The sequence below is a fragment of the Musca domestica genome, unplaced genomic scaffold (assembly GCF_030504385.1).
Source record: "Musca domestica strain aabys unplaced genomic scaffold, Musca_domestica.polishedcontigs.V.1.1 2, whole genome shotgun sequence".
NCBI lineage: Eukaryota > Metazoa > Arthropoda > Insecta > Diptera > Muscidae > Musca > Musca domestica.
In genome coordinates, this window is record NW_026712249.1 from 40,980,664 (window position 1) to 40,999,864 (window position 19,201).

Here is a 19,201-nt window from a genome sequence, read left to right on the forward strand (position 1 = left end):
TACATCTTACCTAAAGGCCATATTTCGATAGAAAGGGGGCCTTTGTAGTCAATTTAAAAAAAAAATGTTAAAAACTTCATTTGAACGGCATCGTAGCAAGTCAAAATAGTCTACAAAATTATTTGTCATAGAATTCTGTTATAGAAGACGTCAAAAGTCCAAATCTTACCAAAACTACATATTTCGGTCCAAAGAGGACTTTTTTGTCATATTTTTAAAAATATGGTTAAAATTTTCCTTTAAACGAGATCGTGGCAAGTCGAAATTTTCAGCAAAATTATTTCTCATAAAATTCTACTATAGGTCCTAGAAGACGTCAAAACTCCTAATTTTGCCTGAACACCATATGTAGGTTAAAAAAAAACGGGGTCTTTTTGGTCCTTTTTTAAAAATATGGTTAAAAACTCCCCTTAAAAGCTATCGTAGTAAGTCAAAATATCCAAAAGAATTATTCACCATAACATTTTCTTCAATATAATTTAAATATTATTAATAATTATGCAATAATTTCTCCAATATAACAACTGCAATAATTTTCTTCTCTGGGACCTCAGAGACCCCTTCGTCAAGCCTTCTTTTAAAATCCCAAAAAATTGTACATTAACTGACATTTTCATCACAGATGAAAACATTTCATTCCATTGTCTCCTTATGTCTTCAGTATATTTTACTATGGATTTCTCAATAATTTTCCCAATAAAACAATTGCAATAATTTCCTCTCTGAGAGAGACCCCATGACTTCAGTGCAACATAAGGTTTAACGTTCATCTTCTCCATGTGGCTAATTTTCTAATTAAACAAATTAGTTTTCATTCTCATAGATACTTATTTCTCACGCTTAGCCGGTTTACCGCACACACACACACACGTCTATCTACACACCTATTGTAATACGAAGCCGATAATTGCTTTCCTACTAAACGAGTTTTTTTTTCTTGTTTGTTTGCTTATTCTCACTCATTGTTATTTTAGCCAAAAAATTTTAAGAAAAAAACCAAAAAAGTGAAAAAATAAAACAACAACAAACCCGTCACATTTTTTTATAATAAATGACCGGTGGCAAGTCATTACTGTATTCGTCGTATTTATGTGTTAATGATTGACGATCATTAATCGTTCTCGTCTGTGTCGTCGACGTCGTCAAAGTCATCGCCAGCGCGTAAACGCCGCCTTGAAATTGCATTAGCCATTATTCTCTTACAACGCGTTGTCGTCGCCGTCAACTTTATTCAAACGTTTGTGTTTTGTGTTTTCGTTTATTTTGGAAAAACAAAAACATAAAATTGTAAATTGACGGAACGAGCGGAGAGCAAGAGCATCAAAACCAAGAAAAAAAAACTTATATATATCAACAACAGCCATCTAAAGTGGATTGTGTGTAAACAAGCGCAAATAAAAGGTAAGTGCAATGAAACGTAAATGGCTTTAAATTCTTCACATACACACACACATACAAACTATGTGTGATAAGCATGAGTGTACCGATTGTTTCTTTCTTAAAAACATTAAATGAATATTAATGAGGTCCATATTCTTTATGGCCGGCATAAACTATACGATTAAAATGAAACACAAATTAAGGTCAAGAAATTGGACCACATGCATAAATTGGCAATACCTGGAGGTATCTACATCTTTTGAAGGTCTTCTAGCCGAATATAGATAATTACTCCAAGAAGTAATTGAAATACTAATGTTTCGGGCGGGTTTTCGAGCTGTTGTGTACTTTCCACTCCAATTTTCCAGTATTGAGTATTTTTACTGGGTAGAAGTAGAAGATTTAACTGATTCTGAATTTGGAATTAATATTGGAAAGCGTTCACTCTAAAAAAATAGAAAACAAATTTCATATTTTCCTCTTCTATCTGATGTTGGTAAATGTATTTTTATTACATAAATTTTGAAGAAAATCGGGTAGTTATTTCGTATTTTGTACGAATTATGAATATTGAAAATTTTGAGCCTTTGTGTGGAAGTTCCCAAGGAAATATGGGGATCTGTGATGTTAAAAATCCACCGATGACATATTTCTTGTTTTATGAGAGTTTGATTTCCTCAAAACTTTTCAAATTTATACTGGAGTTATCTGAAGACTTTCGAATTGGGAAGTTTAAAAGGAAATATGGGGATCTGTGAAGTTAAAAAAACCCCACCGATGACTTATTTCTTATTTTATAAGGGTTGTGATCAAAAAACTTCCAAATTTGTAGTGGTATGTATCTGAAGACCTTCATACCTCTATTCAAATAATGACCGAAAAACTGGAATGTGTGACGCTTGAAAATTTTTTTCCTAAAATGTTGGCGTTTTTAGGGATGATGTATTAAGTCGATATTATTAAATACTACATGCACAATTTTTTAGTCTTTGACAAAGTTCTTTAATCAAAACTTCATACATCGTACTGAATTTTCAGACTTTCAAATTTTTATATAATATTATTCAAGTGTTTCCTTTTTTTCGGAAAGAATAATAGCAAAATGTTTACTTTTTACACCAAAAATTTCGAAGTTTGCTAAAGAGGATATTAATAAAACCATTGCACATCCATTTTTTCTGTCTAACACTATTTCAACATCTCCTCATGTAAACCAACATTGACCTTGATCCATTCATCTCCTTCTCTCAACTACGGACACCCGCAGTGAAATTCATATAAAATTTCAGGATTTGAACTCTATCTCTTTACCCAATACCCAATTTCGTAGCACTTAGTACTTTTCAAACAAATATAATACACATTTCCAAAAGTACTTCCATATTTTAACCACAGACGACAACAGTGAAATCTGTATTAAATTTCAGATTCCAGCCTTATTCCTTCACCTAATGCAAAATTTAGTACTATTTAGTACTTTTCGTATGATTATAGCCCACATTTTTAAAACCACCTCCATTTGTTAACCATAATCGCCAATAGTGTCATCTAAATTAAATTAAACGATTTCAGTCATATTCCCTTACCGAATAACAAATTATGGTACATATTTCCGCAACAACCTCCATATCTCAATCTCAGACACCAACAAAGACCTCACTGTCAAATTTCGAAAATTTTAGCTGTATCTCTCACCCAACCCTAAATTTAGTACTATTTGGTTCATTTTGTACTATTATAGCACAGTTTTTTTCAAACCACCTCAATATCTCAATTCCAGATACCTGAACATCAAATTTCGGGATTCCAGTTTCAGTTCACATTTCCAAAACCAACATCAAATCTCAATCTCAGATACCAACAGAGACCCAATAGCAAATTTTAGAATTTCAGCTTTATTTCTTCACCTAATGTCAAATTTAGTGCTATTCAGTATTTTTCGTACAATCCCAATCCAGATACCAAAAGTGACCTCAATATAAAATTTGAGGATTACAGCCTCAACCAAATCCCAATTGTAGTGCCATTGCGTACAAATTTAGGACGCATTTTCAAGCCACTTCCAAACACAGATACCATCAATAATCTTTATTAAATATTAAATTTTAGAATTTTATCTCTAACCCTCCACCCATTGGCAAATGTATATCATTCAATATTTTTCGTACATTTATAGTACACATGTGCAAACCGACCTCCATATGTCCAGGGTACACATGAACAGCAACCCTAATACAAAATTTCAATTGTACCAGACATAGTACTATTTAGTACTTTTCGTGCACTTGCATGCAGTACACATTTTTAAAACCACCTCATTATCACAAACCTACCACCCAAAGGGGCCCCAAAACAAAATTTCAAAATTCCACCCTAAACACAACTGTTCGAAAATTAGTATCATTTAGTACAGTAAGCGCGCTTAGTACATATTTCCAAGACCACCTTCATGTATAAAATATACTTTCCACCATTGATTTTCGTACCAAATTTCAAGATTTTAGGTCTATCCGTTCACATAATATCAAATGGTACTATTTTAGAAGCTTAGTATCGTTTTGGAAATTTCGGTAGCCTTAAAGTTCGTTTTTTCAAAAAACCCTTGAGTACATATATCCTCCATCATTGACTTTATTCCAAATTTCAGTTTTTAGTACGTTTCGTGCCCTTTTAGTACGAGTTTTCAAAAATCTGACCTGACTTCTTGAAAATGTTCAAGATTTTTGCTTCAGGCATTACGTCAGGGTTTTCTCTCTATGAATATCTCACCAGCTCCTTGTCCAGCTAAGGCGATGTGCTAGGATTGTAAATGCGAATTTCACCACCAAAAAAAAAAAAAAATAATAAAAATAAACAAAAAATTCCAATGCCACTGTTTACAAAACGAGGGTTTTCGTAGATCCAATTTCGATTAAATTATTAATCGCTTTTTGGTATTGAAATGTGCTTTGATCAAAAATTCGAAAATGAACTTTCGTTATCATAGATTTTTGATCGACTATTCATATTTTATACAAACCAAAAACTATTTTGAAAAATCAATCTAAAACTTCAAATCAAAAAATCTTAATTCCGCCGCATTTTGGCCGCAGACCTTAGACATTCCAACATGACTCAGCACATCGCACTCAGCTCGCACCACCCAAGAATGGTTACAAAATGAGGTTCTTCGCTTCATTTTCAGCGCACAATGGCCACCAAAATCTATGAATACCAATCCGTTGGACTATTGTGTCTGGAGTATTTTGGAAAGCAAGATCGACACTAAAAAATACCAAAGTGTCGATCACCTCAAGCAAGCGCTTGGTCGGAATGGGCCAAAATGCCGCAGAAAACATTCGGTTAGCATGTGACGGTTTCATTGGCCGTTTGAAAGCCATAATTCGTGCCAAAGTTGACCAATTTGAACAAATCTAAACTTATTCTAAAATTTGATGCTATTTCCGACATTTTTTGTTTGATTTTTGGTTTAGAGTCGGCGTTTATTTTGGTTTTGGTGTCAAACCAATATAGATGTTTGTCCCTTTTAGCTTATCAGTGGAGTGGTGTAATATGTAGTGTTTTGGAGGATTTCTATACCCTCCGCAATACTATCCTCCTTTATACCCTCCTACAGTACAATCCGTTTAATCCACCTGTCTGTTAAAATTTTCATAGACATAGATACATAGATATTTATTCTAGAATTTTGCAATTTGGTATTGAAAATGGGATATATTGATCCTCATTTAGGTATAGCCCCCATATAACGGTACCTTCGGATTTACGGTTTCAGTAGATTCTTCAATGTTTCAGTAGTTAAATAATGCAATTAATTCGAATAATAGAACAGATTTTGAGGGTCTATTATTTTATGTGTTCTTTATTTCATAGGTGACCTCTAAATGGTCTTTATCTCGTTGGTCATATTTGTGGTATAAATTTTCCATCACCCACATCCATTGTCAATCACTGACAAACTTTTCTTTTTAATTTCCCACGAAATTCCCATCTAATACAATTTCCTGCAAAATAGTATTTAAGAATAAATCCAATTTGCCTGCCAAATATTTAGAAAATTAGCTCAAATATTTAGAAAATTAGCACAAATTACTTTATCATCACCCATCGCCGTTAATGCTTAAGCCACTTGTGAATTTGCAAATAGACAATTACAAAAAAAAAAGGAAGATAGAAAATCCCCAACAAAACCAGAATATTTGCCTAACATGTCTTAACAGAAAAAAAAAGTAATTCATTTTGCCAAGTTGTTTATTTAATGTGGTTGGGTTTTTGTAGATTGGCACGTGTTTGTTTGTTTAGACAACAACATGAACCAGAATACGTTCCAGCCTGAAAATAGTAAAGAAACAAAGGCGAATACTGCGTGCGGCACGGAAACCAGAAGAAGCTGCCGCCATGTGGGGGCCACGGAGAGAACGTACGATTCCTTGGAATTGTTACAAATGCATTGGCAGCTAGTAGCTAACGTACAACAGTCAAAAGAGAGGGATGGAAGAGAGAGAGAGAGAGAGAGAGAGAGGAGAGAGGAAATTTCAAAAATTCATTGTGCAGAACACGTATTACAATATCCACATACTTCGTGCTACGTTTAACTTACACGTAACATCAAATCCTGCCATTCTTTTTTTGGGCGCCACGGAATGGGGCCTGATGTTCGCTCTACACACATTGCAATAACACAATGGGGAACCACTGCGTTTCTGTTTTTTGTTAAAGCATTTTCTTGAGGTTTTTCTTCCACTTTTGGTTTTTTTTTCGTTTTTTTGCTCCCGACAAGATATGACTTTGAAATTTATTTCTTTTTAAATAAATTCTGACTTTTATCCAACGAAAATAACAAAGAACAGCAACGGCGGCAGCAAATTCATTCCAAACATTAAACAGGACTCTTTGCGGAAGAAGAGAGATATAACATCTATCTAGCTTATTTCGTGATAGTGGCCACATTTCTCATTTGCCGCTCCACACACACACGCACACACATACACACACTCATACGTTCTTTGGCTTTTTTAATTAAGCTTAAAATGTTGCATAAATAATGGATGATTTTATTAAAGTGAACGAACGAGAAAAAAAACTTTTGTTTTGATACTTTGCAGACTCTTTCGATTCTCCAGGATATAGTTGTACGTTCTTTTTTATTTTATTAAATTTTATGTCTTATGCATTAAAAATATTATTTTTTTTTGTTAAAGTTGCATGTGATAGTTTTATCCTTTCTCTCACAAGAATAAAATTGAAACGGAAGAAAAAAAGTTAGTTTTTTTTCAATTTACGAAATTTGAAACTTTTGGCAGGTTCTTAGTTTAATTAGATTTTGCAAAGACGTACAATAAAATTTCCGCAAAAGATACCTGAATGATATGCGACAAAGGAAAGAGTTGTTTAAAAATAATATTTATCTTCTTAATTTATCTTAATTGTATTGTTGCAAAATAGTAAGGCTTAATCCCATTATTATTGGTTTTACAAAAACATCGTTTGTTTATTAGTGGAGATCGATGGTAATGTTTACTAGGGGGCAAGGCAGGAAATACCTAGGTTTCGGATAGAGCCATTAATCCTTATCAGTTCCCCTTGGGATATTCTCCTCAGAAGTAGTTTCAAAATAGTTAGCTCAATAGAAGAGGAACCAAGGAATTACCCCCAGTTAAAGCCTACCATCGATCGGCACTAATAAATAAGCGTTGTTTTTTTTATAAAAACAACAATAATGGGATTAATCCTAACTAGAATAGAATAAGAGGAATGTCAAACTGTGTTTTTCCTATATTCTTCTTATAGCATTACCTCGTGACTTTAATGTAACTATTTACTTATTTAAGGGTCGTCCTTTTAAGTCCACAATGCCATGAACTCATTAAATAATCTTCAAAATAGTACCATATTTTACCCAAATAACGGAAAATTAGTTTTTCTTAAGGGAAGGTGCCCTGGTACCCGGGTTGCACATTGATCATTTTGCAAATCAATTATCTCGTAACTTCTACCACACTTTAAGCCTCACAAAAATTTGTAACATACTTGTAAAGACGATTTTTCTCCGGCCGCTTGGATACGCTCACGTTTTGGCACGAATTATGGCCCTCAAACGGCCAATGAAACCGTCACACGCTGTCCGAATGTTGCTCTGCGGTATTTTGGTCCATTCCCGGCGAAGCGCATGCTTGAGGTGATCGACAATTTGGTATTTTGAGTGCCAACCTTGCTTTCCAAAATACTCCAGACACAATAGTCCAACGGATTGGTATCCGGAGATTTTCGTGGCAATAGTGAACTGGAAATGAAGCGAGGAACATAATTTTGTAACCATTCTTGGGTGGCACGTGCTGAGTGCGATAGTGCTGAATCCTGTTGGAATGTCCAAGGTCTGCGGCCAAAATGTTTGCTTGACCAAGGCTTTAATACACCCTCCAGAATATTTTCGCGATAATATTCGACATTTGTTCTGATGCCACTGTTGATTAATACGTGCGAAGAACGACCATCGGCTGTTATGGCGGACCACACCATCACCATTCCCAGCGCTTGAGTTCTGGTGGTGCACATTTTTAGCAGACCTCTTTGGCAAGTAAACACGATTAATTTGTTTGTTTACAAACTTCTGGACAACGAATGTTTTCTCATAGGAGAAAACCAAATTCGGCAGTTCACCACTTTCGGCCAAGCGGAGCAACTCTTTAGCTCTTTTGAGTATATTTTCGTTCTGTTGCGGTGTAAGTTCTTGCACTTCTTGGAATTTCAATGGCTTTACCTTGAGCTCATTTTTCAATATTATGTTCAGCTCACGAGCCATTTTTCGGCCACTGCAACACGGGTTTCGATCAAGTCGCTTCTTTACTTTTCAAACCATTTCCGCTGATGATGCTGTTTTCTTACGTCCACTTCCTTGACGTCGGGCTACGATACCAGTATCACAGTAACGAGTGATGTCACGAGACACAAACGATTTATTCACATTTAAATGCTGGAGTGCTCGCACTAACGATAGCCACTTGTGGTTTTCCAGCCAAATATAAAGAAAATTCCCTATCAGGTTTGAATTCCATCACGAATAACTTTTTTTCTGGAAAATTCTCACCAAAATGCTTTGGTAGGCTTATAAACAATATAATGAGCTGTCACTGGAATAATTTTAACAGCTGTCGGACGAGTGGCTTTGAAATGACAGCAGTCGGAATGTGGTTGCAGTTTTTCATCTCACCATGTAAAGAAGATTTCTTATTTTTAGCATGAATAATGCATGCTTTTGGGCGATTCATAAGAGGTCACTAAGTTTGGCTTTCTATTTTGTGTAAATACGGGTAGATTATTAAGACGTCTGACTGTTTATAAGATCGTTGATCCATACGACCAGCTAACGGAAAGAGCTTCTGTTATAAGGAGTTTGTCTTATAATTCAATGAACTTTTTCTACAGGGTTGTCCATATTCGACGAACCCATCTGGCAACGCCATAACTTTTGACAAAGATGTCACATCGCTTAATGATATACCGCGTTTAAAGCGTCAGTCCAAGCAGATTTTTACCATGAACCAATACACGCCATGCGAGCGCTCTGAAATAGTTGAAATTTACATTCAACAGAAGAAGTCAATTGTGAAAACTCAACGTGCTTTTAAAACATTAAAAAATGTGAGAAGTGCGCCCTCTAAGAACACCATTAAGCGTTTATACGAAAAATTTTCGAGTGGTAAGGCTCTTTCTAATCCGAAGAGGCCATATAAAAGTCGACCAAGGCGATCGGCCGAGAATATCGCTGCCGTACGAGCCAGTGTTGAGAGGTCCCCAAGAACATCCCAAAAACGCCGTTCTCAGCAGTTTGGCATGGCTCGGTCCACTTTACATCGGATTATTCGCATTGATTTGCATTTGTTCCCGTACAAAATTCAATTGACGCAAAGAATGTTGCTTGCGGACAAGCCTCGTCGCAAAGAATTTTGCCTGCGGACAAGCCTCGTCGATTGGAATGGGCCCAAAGAGTCATGGGTCCGTCGAATATGTGCAACCCTATACATGGTATTGACAACAGTTGCATCATGTCATATCATAAAAAACATACAAGAATTTTCATTTAATTTTCCCTTACAAATATTTTCTCATGTGCCTTTATACAAATTCTCTTGTGTGACAAAATTTGCATTAGAGTCCCTTCTCCCATTATTTCCTCTTCCCACTTAATTTATCATTTCTTTTAAAGAAAATATAAAGATTTTCATTACTACTATTAAGCCATTGTTAATAATTTCCCCCAAAGGCATAATTTTGAATTTTACAAACTTCTCTGGGATCATTACAACCACATTATTGCCACGCATTATTGAATAATTAGTTTTGGTTGACAACTTTATTTCCGTAGCTGTCATCACACCCGAAAATCTAAACAATATTTGAGAATTTGTTTTAATTACTCAACACTTGATTGTACTCTAAGGCTGGGATAATTAAGTTTTAGACTTTTCAACTTGTGGTCGACCACAGTAAACTTGAAAGTTTTCTTGTTTTTGTTGTCAAGTTTTTGTTTTATGTCACTTTAAATAGTAACAAAGAGTAGGCAGACATTCATGCCTACATACATGTGTATATCTTGTTTTACACCAAAATTTCAAGTATCTCAATTTACCTTAGTGTCTGTGTGTTGGACAAGGCTAGCAAAGCCAACATTTTTATCGACCTTCACATGGTCTTTTTTTGCTTGCTCTCATACCATACCATGGTGTGACATTAACCCAAAAAAGCAAAAAAGGAATCCCATCTAACCTTATTGTTGAGGTCATGTTCAATTGCGGTCGTCGGTTGTTGATTCGCATTCTCTTTTCCTTCGTTTGCCATGATTCTTCTTCACTTCATTGTTCTTGTCATTATCGTTGTTACTTTTATGGTGGCCAAAATTTCTTCTTTTAACTGTTTATCTGGGCTTAATTTGAATCATTTGTGTTTCTATCCTCTTTACATTTACATATATACAGACATACGTACATATTTTGCCTAGAGTTGTCATAGTATTTTCTTAATTATTTGCCATCCCATCGACGGCATTCCACATTTTTCTCGACAGGAGTGGAACAGTGTGTAAAGGGATTGAAAGACATGATAAGTTTTAAAATTAAATTTTTATTGAATTTAAATCTATCCATACAAGACGTCTTCTATTTAAAACAGATCTTGATAAGGTATAAGAAGGTTTTTTTTTTAAGTTGACCTATAAAATGTCCCCTATCCAAAAATACCTTTAAAAGATTTTCTATCACAAGAAGTACACCTTTAAATGACTTTCTATTAAAGGAAGACCTTTAGAAGGTCTTCCATCCGAAGAAGGCATTTTTAAGAATTTCTATCCAAAGAAACAACTTTAGAAAATCTTCAATTTAACGAAGGCTTTAAGAAGCTCCAGTTCTATGCTAAGAACACCTACAGAAGGTCATCTATCCAAAGAAGACCTTAAGAATGTCTTCTATCTAAAGAAGATCTTTAGGATGTCCTCTATCCATAGAAGATCTTTAGAGGGTCTTGTTCACAGAAGACTTAGGCGGGTCTTCTTTCCATAAAAGACCTTTAGCTCTTCTTCTTTTCACAGAAGACCCTTAGAAGGTCTTCTTTTCATAGAAGCCCTTTAGAAGGTGTTCTTTTTATAGAAGATCCTCAGAAGGTTTTTTTTCATAAAATAACTTAAGAAGGCCATCATTCTCTAGGATGTCCTCTATCCATAGAAGACCTTTAGAAGGTTTTGTTTCACAGAAGACTTTAGCGGATCTTCTTTCCATAAAAGACATTTAACAGACCTTCTTTCCATAGAAGACCTTTAGCTCTTCTTCTTTTCATAGAAGACCTTTAGAATGTCTTCTTTTCATAGAAGGCCTTTAGAAGGTCTTCTTTTTATAGAATACCTTTACAAGGTCTTCTTTCCATATCAGACCTTTAGAAAGCCCTCTTTCTATAAAGATCCCGCCTTCAGCTGGTCTGTACAGATCCCGCCTTCAGCTGGTCTATACAGATCCCGCCTTCAGCTGGTCTATACAGATCCCGCCTTCAGCTGGTCTATACAGATCCCACCTTCAGCTGGTCTATACAGATCTCGCCTTCATCTGGTCTATACAGATCTCGCTCATAGCTGTTCTATAAAGATCTCGCCTTCAGCTGATCTATATAGATCCCGCCTTTAGTTGGTCTATAAAGATTCCGCCTTCAGGTGGTCTATAGAGAGATCCCACCTTCAGCTGGTCTATAGAGAGGTCCCACCTTCAGCTGGTCTATAGAGAGATCCTACGTACAGCTGGTCTATAGAGAGATCCTACGTACAGCTGGTCTATAGAGATCCCACCTTCAGAGCTGGTCTATAGAGATCCCACCTTCAGAGCTGGTCTATAGAGATCCCACCTTCAGAGCTGGTCTATAGAGATCCCACCTTCAGCTGGTCTATAGAGATTCCACCTTCAGCTGGTCTATAGAGATCCCACCTTCAGAGCTGGTCTATAGAGATCCCACCTACAGAGATCCCACCTTCAGCTGGTCTACAGAGAACCCACCTTCAGCTGGTCTACAGAGATCCCACCTTCAGCTGGTCTACAGAGATCCCACCTTCAGCTGTTCTACAGAGATCCCACCTTCAGCTGGTCTATAGAGATCCTACCTTCAGCTGGCCTAGAGAGTTCCCACCTTCAGCTGGCCTATAGAGATCCCACCTTCATCTGGTCTATAGAGATCTCCCTCTTAGCTGATCTATATAGATCTGGCTGGTCTATAGAAATCCCACCTTCAGAGCTGGTCTACAGAGATCCCGCCTTCAGAGCAAGTCTATAGAGATTCCAACTTCAGCTGGTCGAATTAGACCCCGTCTATATAGAGATTCCGCCTTCAGCTGGTCGTCTATAGAGGTCGCTTTTGGCTCGTCTATAGAGATCGTCTTCAGCAGGTTTTAGAGGTCACCTTCATGTGTTTTATGGAGAGCGCCATCAGCTCCTCCATCAGCATCTTTCTCTGGAAAGATGCTCTTATCTCGCCTATAACGTTCTTCTCGTCAATAAGGATGAGTTTAGCTCCTCTGCAAAGATGCTATTCGACTCAACGGTGAGGATGCCCTAGCACATATACAAGGACGTCTTCAGACTCCTTTAGTAAATCGTTAGTTCGTCAGTTCCTAAATAGTCTGACTTCAGATCTTTAAATTCTCAACTTATCTCGTCTGGAAAGACTTAATTTAGCTGGTCTCTCGAACTTCCATTCAGCTCGTCGAGAAGATTTCCATGAGTATGTCCTCCCCATAAGTTTGACTTCCTACATCCCGTCTATACATCCTTCCTTCAGCATGCTAACCACTGTCCTGCTTTAACAATATACACATTTACTTTCCTATTACAATGTCATAGTCGTCATAGCAATATTCTACATCAATGTCATCATCACAATCACCATCGTCATTATTTTCATTATCACTGCTGCTGTCGTTATCACAATATCCTTTTACAGGACAAGTGCTTAAACGCCACTTCATCTTACTGCATCTCCAGTTCTCTACCTCTCCCTCCTGCCTTCTTGGGCACTGTGCGTGTCTATTAGAAATTTTATTAAATTGTCTCTGCAAGAGGACACATTTTTAGGTCGTTTTATACCAGTCGCTTTCTGTCTACTATCCTTTCTTGACCGAATTGTTTTCATTATGACATTCAAAAAGTTGTTGAATTTTTAATTAAGTTTTTGTTTCTTTTGCCTGCTTTCCACCATGACTTTAGAGGCACTGCTATTATGTTTAGACAAACTTCAAAGGGAACAAAAAAATATATTTTTAAAGTCTAAATTTTTTTCTACTTTGTAATGAAATGAATAAAGGATTGTCGTAGTAGAAGAAATTTTATGGTTAACTTTGTCATTTCTGCTGGTTATGTGTAATTACAAGGAATTGTCTTTCTTTGGTTTTTCTTTGGGAGGATTTTTGGTGGCCAGAGATTATTTTATAATGGTGAACCTTCCTGTAAAAGAAAAGGATTTGCTTTTTTATGGCCATTGCATGTTTTTATGGGCTGTACACCTTTTTCCCAGAAATCATTAGAGCGGAATTCTTATTAATATTTTTCAAAAAGGACACAATGTTGGGTTATCTGCCAGGGATTTTAATAAAATTTTGGTGAATGAAGTAATCTAAAAAAGGCCTTAAGTCTTTAAAGAAGACACTTTTGGGTAAAACAGAAAAAATATTGTTCATAGATGTCATACAGAAACGTCGTCCAAGAGGTCTAAAAGAGCTCTCTCCAGATCATATATAAAGACTTCTCAAATATAAGGATTACCGTCAGCATTTCTATAAGGCATCCATTTCCTTCAAATTTTCTATAAAGACCCGCTTCAGCTCGTCTATAAAGACCCGCTTCATCTCGTCTATGGAGACTTCCTTCATCTCGTCTATGGAAACTCCCTATAGAGAGAGACTCCCTTCAGCTCGTCTCTAGAGAGAGACTCCCTTCAGCTCGTCTATAGAGAGAGACTCCCTTCAGCTCGTCTATGGAGAGAGACTCCCTTCAGCTCGTCTATAGAGAGAGACTCCCTTCAGCTCGTCTATAGAGAGAGACTCTCTTCAGCTCGTCTATAGAGAGAGACTCCCTTCAGTTAGTCTATAGAGAGAGAGACTCCCTTCAGCTAGTCTATAGAGAGAGAGACTCCCTTCAGCTCGTCTATGGAGACTTCCTTCATCTCGTCTATGGAAACTCCCTTTAGACAGGCTCCCTTCATGTCGTCTATAGAGAGAGACTCCCTTCAGCTCGCCTATAGAGAGAGAGACTCCCTTCAGAGAGAGAGAGACTCCCTTCAGCTCGTCTATAGAGAGAGAGACTCCCTTCAGCTCGTCTATATAGAGACTCACTCCCTTCAGCTTGTCTATACAGACTCCCTTCAGCTGGTCTAAAAGGATCCCCTTCAGCTTGTCTTATAAGGACTTTTTCAGATCATCTATCAGGATTCCCGCTTTTAGAGCTCGTCTATAGAGCTCCCGCTTTTAGAGCTGGTCTATAGAGATCCCGCTTTTAGAGCTGATCTATAGAGATCCCGCTTTTAGAGCTGGTCTATAGAGCTCCCGCTTTTAGAGCTGGTCTATAGAGATCCCGCTTTTAGAGCTGGTCAATAGAGATCCCGCTTTTAGAGCTGGTCAATAGAGATCCCGCTTTTAGAGCTGGTCAATAGAGATCCCGCTTTTAGAGCTGGTCTATAGAGATCCCGCCTTTAGAGCTGGTCTATATAGATCCCACCTTTGGCTGGTCTATAGAGGTCCCACCTTTGGCTGGTCTATAGAGATCCCACCTTTAGCTGGTCTATAGAGATCCCACCTTTACCTGGTCTATAGAGATCCCACCTTTAGCTGGTCTATAGAGATCCCACCTTTAGCTGGTCTATAGAGATCCCACCTTTAGCTGGTCTATAGAGATCCCACCTTTAGCTGGTCTATAGAGATCCCACCTTCAGCTGGTCTATAGAGATCCCACCTTTAGCTGGTCTATAGAGATCCCACCTTTAGCTGGTCTATAGAGATCCCACCTTTAGCTGGTCTATAGAGATCCCACCTTTAGCTGGTCTATAGAGATCCCACTTTTAGCTGGTCTATAGAGATCCCACCTTCAGCTGGTCTATAGAGATCCCATCTTCAGCTGGTCTATAGAGACCCCTCCTTCAGCTGGTCTATAGAGATCCCACCTGCAGCTCGTTTATAGAAACTCACTCCCTTCAGCTCGTCGTCTATATAGAGACTCACCCCCTTCAGCTCGTCGTCTATATAGAGACTCACTTCCTTCAGCTCGTCTATATAAAGACTCACTCCATTCAGCTCGTCTATAGAGACTCACCCCCTTCAGCTCGTCTATATAGAGACTCACTCCCTTCAGCTCTTCGTCTGTATAGAGACTCACTCCCTTCAGCTCGTCTATAGAGACTCACTCCCTTCAGCTCGTCTATAGAGACTCACACCCTTCAGCTCGTCTATAGAGACTCCCCTCAGCTCGTCTATAGAGACTCCCCTCAGCTCGTCTATAGAGACTCCCCTCAGCTCGTCTATACAGACTCCCCTCAGCTCGTCTATAGAGGCTCCCTTCAGCTGGTCTATTATTCCTTCTAAATTGTCTTATAAGGACTTTTTCAGATTATCTATCAGGATTCCCTTCAACTTGTCTATATGGACTCTTGCAGCTCGTCTATAATGTTTCCTTATAGCCTTCCTCTGTGGTGTTGTACGAGCATCTATATGTCATAATTAAATTCATGATTGACTTCTGTGGTTATTGCAAAATTTTTGTGGTCTATCATCCAAAGAAACTTTTCATTCCAAGAAAATTTCTCATAAGGAAAAAATTGGCTCCAGCTATATGAAACCTTTCTACCTGCCACTCTAGTAAATAATTTTCCCTTTAATGTGGTTACACTGCGATGAGTAGAAGTCATAAAATCACCACGAAATACAATTACACCATTTCCCTGTAATATAATGCGCAAACAAATCTTGTTAAATAATATTTAACAAACTTTTGCAAAAAGAAAAAAGTTTTCATAAACCTCTGTAAGTCATAAAAAGCATATCAATATTCAATAGATATATTACCATGACCCTTTTTTCTGTGGCAACCAACAGCTATCTGCTGCTGAGATTCTCATGAAACATAATCAACACTTTTGTTTTATTTTAGGTATTAATTTTGATTTTTTTTGCCTTTTTTCGCTTCGTTGCTGCCATAATAAAACATCTAATAAGCGAAGTTATGGCTTGCGAATGAAAATGAATGGAATATTTGCACAAAACGAAACCGAGAGAGAGAGAGAGAGAGAGAGAGAGAGAGAGAGAAGAGAGAAGAGAAAAGGCTGTTGGGAAAAAGTGAAAGAAGAGCAAAAAAAAAAAAAAAATATATATATATATATATATATATATATATATATATATATATATATATATATATATATATATATATATATATATATATAAATACAACAGTCAAAATTAAAACAAACATTACATCATAAGTAATCTGTTAACTTTAATAAAAACGCAACAATGCCAGCAAATAATAAAAACGAAACAGTAACAACAACAAAAATACATTGGTGGAACATGTCAGACTGACGGACTGGCAGTCAGTCAAGCAACCAGGGAGCCAGGCAGCCAAACAAACGACCGACCGACCGAACATTAACCAGAAACAGTCAGCGAGACTTGGAATCAGTCAGAGCCAAAGAAATGAAAATGAAAAGCTGAAAGTAAAGCCAGTACTCCCCTCCCATCCCAGGCTTACTGGCTGCCTGGCTGGCTGACATGCAAGCAGACCACCGTCACCGCCAGTCAGACATAGCTCCATAGCGTGGCTTTAGCTCTGAGCTACAAAAACAAATAAACGAAATGATTACAACCATAAAAAGTTACTGAAGTGCGAAACTTTTGGTTTATTTTCTTTCCCTACAAAAATCCGCACAACGTTTTACTGTTTTTTTTTTTCGTTCGTTTCTTCTCATTTTTATTCCCCACGTTTGTTTTATTTCTATGTTGATTTTCTTGATTTGGTTTCCTTTTTTTCCTCTTTTCCATAATGCTCTACATCAATATGTGGGGGAGGGTAAACATTGTTTTTGGAGGAATTTTTTTTTGCTGGTTTAAAGAGGCGGTCTTCAGCTGGTCTAAAGAGACTGTCTTCGCCTGGTTTTTAGAGTCGTCTATAGAGACAAGCTGGGCCACCAGCTCGTCTATGGAGCCTTGTTGGCCACCAGCTCGTCTATAGTGCCTCGCTGGCCAGCAGCTTGTCTATAGAGCCTCGCTGGCCAGCAGCTTGTCTATAGAGCCTCGCTGGCCACCAGCTTGTCTATAGAGCCTCGCTGGCCACCAGCTTGTCTATAGATCCTCGCTGGCCACCAGCTTTTCTACAGAGGACTTGCTGGCGCTCTAGCTCGTCTATAGAGGACTAGGTGGCGCTCTAGCTTGTCTACAGAGGACTAGCTGGCGCTCCAGCTCGTCTATAGAAAACTAGCTGGCCTCCAGCTGGGCTATAGAGGCTCACATATAGAGCCTCGCTGGCCACCATCTTGTCTGTAGAGCCTCGCTGGCCACCATTTTGTCTGTAAAGTCTCGCTGGCCACCAGCTTGTCTATAGAGCCTCGCTGGCCACCAGCTTGTCTATAGAGCCTCGCTGGCCACCAGTTTGTCTGTAAAGTCTCGCTGGCCACCAGATTGTCTATAGAGCCTCGCTGGCCACCAGCTTGTCTATAGAGACTAGCTGGCGCTCCAGCACCATCTGGTCTACAGAGATTGGCTGTGCCTTCAGCTCGTCTATAGAGACTAGCTGGCCCTTCAGCTTGTCTCCTCCTTTATAGACTACCTTGGTCCCGCTCGTCTATAGAGACCCTCCTTTAGCTCGTCTATAAATATCATCATCTTCTATAGAGACACCGACTTAAGCTCGGCTAGAGAGACCTTGCCTGCAACTCTTCTGTAGAGACCCCACTTTCAGCTCGTCTATAGAGGTAGCCTTTAGATCGTCTTTAGAGGTCACCTTCAGTTGTCAAGCCCTCAGCTTATCTAGAGAGACTCCTAGCAACTCAGCCGGTGGAACCCGTCTTTCCCAGTTCGTCTGTAATAACTTTGGGGTTCAAATCAGCTGTATCTGCCCTCAGTGAACTCCCGCCTTTTTTATACGATTCTTGTATGTTTATTTCTTTTTTTCTGATTTTATGTATTTGCTTTTATTTGTTCTTCTTGATACTATTATGGCTCATACGTCATTTAAAGAGTGTGGGGGGGGGGGAGGGGACAATATGTTTAAAGAAATGAAAAGTAATGGCATTATTCAAGCTTAGCATATAAAAGCAAAAAATAAATAAAAAATCAGCATTAAGAAATAGCAGCAACAAAATGAACGAACGATCGCTTAAAAAAAGAACCAGTCACCCATCCAGACACACAGAGACCAGAGATACTTTACAAAACCAAAGCTTAGAAGGAAAACAAAAACTAAAAGCAAAAACTATACAAAGCGCTCATAAATTTCTTGCTGGCAAACAAGTGAAAGGGAAAATCATCAGCAGCGGTAGCGGCAGCGATGGTGCTATTTTTGTTGTACTTTAAGAAGCTGATGATGTGAAGCAGAAATACATATCAGATTATTCAAAACCAGAATTATTTGCCAAGCCAGCTGATCGTTTTCAGTTATAGCTTGTTCAGATGCTGTTTGCTATCAAATCAGCGAATCGTCAGAGAATATGTATATTGGTCAGTGATAACAGAAAATTTCATTTTTATTTACTACAAATATATATTTAGAAATTCTCTGATTATAAATGACCTAAATATTATGTTGAATTGCCAAAAAGATTATGAGAAATCGCAGCGCCAAATTATAAGGTGGACTAAAAATCTGAATCATATTTTAAAATTGTAAGCAAAAATCGGTTTAAAAAACTGAACAACAGTTTCTCTACAGGACCCGTGGATACGATTTGTTGTTTAATATTTATTTTTCAGGTCGCCAGGGCGCAACAGGAAATGTTCTCTTCACGTAGCTCTGGGGATGAGATTTTCCGTAAAAATGAGTATGAGATTTTCTATAGAATATTTCTTCCTCAGATCCCATTGAGGATGAGAGATTTCCTATAGAAAATTTCTTCCTCAGTTCTCACTGAGAATGAGAGATTTTCTATAGGAAATTTCCTCCTTAGGGCCTCCTGAGGATGTGAGATTTTCTATAGAAAAATTTCTCCTTAGTTCCCCCTGAGGATGAGATTTTCTATAGAAAATGTTCTCCTCAGTACGCCATGAGGATGAGATTTTCTATAGAAAATGTTCTTCTCAGGTCGCCATGAG

The 19,201-nt window shown here is 37.8% G+C and overlaps 1 protein-coding gene across 2 annotated transcripts in view; it reads left to right on the top strand.

Moving 5' to 3' along the window:
* The first annotated feature begins 792 nt into the window (after nucleotides 1–792).
* The window catches only part of LOC101889562 (furin-like protease 2), a 472,277-nt gene continuing 453,868 nt past the window's right edge, over nucleotides 793–19,201 (top strand). The window contains exon 1 of one of the 2 annotated variants that reach the window (XM_059122172.1): nucleotides 793–1,401. The gene's annotated coding sequence lies outside the window, so the exon portion shown is untranslated. The remainder of the gene's footprint in view (nucleotides 1,402–19,201) is intronic. The other variant, XM_059122173.1, reaches the window with a different exon arrangement.